General features: G+C 30.9%; 1 protein-coding gene across 1 annotated transcript in view; it reads left to right on the top strand.

Moving 5' to 3' along the window:
* The window catches only part of Acyp2 (acylphosphatase 2), a 226,423-nt gene that overhangs the window by 223,662 nt on the left and 1,120 nt on the right, over window positions 1-1,641 (top strand). The gene's annotated exons all lie outside the window — the stretch shown is intronic.

The following is a 1,641-nucleotide window of genomic DNA, read 5'->3' as shown; positions in this document are numbered from 1 at the left end:
AAAAAAAGAAAAACCTTAGCATTAACACTGGACTAAGAATTAAAGTAGAAAGATGTTCTCTGTGATCATCTGAGACCCAAACCAGGAAAGCTTAAAAATAGCCATTGAGGGCATGAAACTAATCACCACGTAACTTACCAAAGCAAAATATAAACCTCTTTAAAGAGAGAAAAAAAATCCAATTTTCATGACCTTAATTTTCAGAATATCTAACATAAAATTTGGGATGAAGTAACTAAAAGCTGTCAACTTAAAGTTTTATATCCAGTGAGATTCAAAAGTGAAGGAAAAAAACCAAATCTGAAAAGTTTGTCCCGGGAGAACTGCACTGTAATGTTTATCATAATTAAATTCCTCTTACAGAAGGAAAATGCTACCAGATGGAAAGTCAGATTTACATACAGAAATAGACTGCTACAAATGGTAGATATGAGACTCAATAAGATATTATAATCTTATTAAAGAAAATTATTGTAAAATACAATTAACTACTCATAGCAAAAGTAACAGCACGACTGGGCATGGAGGCGCGCGCCTGTAATCCCAGCTCTTCGGAGGCTGTAAACAGGCAGATCACTACAAGTCTGATCTACTAGTGAGACCCAGAACACCCTGTAGACCCTTCCCTAAAATACAGAAGAAAACACACAGCAATATACAGTAAGTCTCCAACTTGTAAACATTTGCATGGTGAACTTTCACAAATGTACCGCATAAGACTCATTTTGCCAGCTAACGATGACTCCAACTATGAACATTCTCTCCAGGATGGACCTTGTTCATAAGTTGAGGATTTATTTAAATACTTACAAAATATATATAAGCAATATGTGTAACAGAACAAAGGACAGTAAGAAGAAATCCAAGTTTTGTAGTTTTACATTCTACCTAGTGTAATTTTTAAATCGAAAGTAGATTCTGATGAGTTAAATTTGCACATTTTAAATCTTAGAGCTTTAAAAACTTTAAAGCTTTTGAAAGGTGCAGTTGTATGCCTTATGTTTTGATTGAACTAGAGGTTACATGTATATGTCAAACTTGTTAAACTTTAATCTTAAAATATGTACATTTATTGTATAAAAGCTCTACTGAAGGTGCTTGTTGCTTGTTTTTTTTTTAAATGATAAGATAGATTTTTAAGACCCCAATAAAATTTTTAAAAATTAAGAAAACACATGGGGAGGAAAAACTAGGATGAAGAAAAGAACAAAAGAAAGAAATGAAAAAGATATATTTAGGTATATATTCAGGGTAGTTTGTACTGCTGATTTCTGCTGGCCTTTTGAAAGGAGTAGTTAATGCTTAAATTTTTCTTCTTTTTATTATTTTTTTCTTTTGAATTTCTTATAACTTTTTGGGTTTTTTTGTTGCATTTTTTCTTTAAATCAATTTTGCACATGTATATCTGGTAATCCGAACAACTAATCTGAAGATAGCATCATGCAATACAGCAACCATTGTTGAATTCTTATTACTTTAGAGAAATTTTTTTAAAAATTCATTTTAATGAGAAAAAAGATAAAATAGCAATGAAACAGTTTCAAAACAGGTTAATAGGACAGTCACAATAATTAATATATTACATATTGTTGTCTTCATAGTAGTTATTCAGAGGACAAGATGCAGACATATCTTGTCTAA

The sequence above is a fragment of the Octodon degus genome, unplaced genomic scaffold (assembly GCF_000260255.1).
Source record: "Octodon degus isolate 3935 unplaced genomic scaffold, OctDeg1.0 scaffold00174, whole genome shotgun sequence".
Taxonomy (NCBI): domain Eukaryota; kingdom Metazoa; phylum Chordata; class Mammalia; order Rodentia; family Octodontidae; genus Octodon; species Octodon degus.
Note: the sequence above shows the minus strand (reverse complement) of the source record. Positions and strands in the feature narration are given on the sequence as shown.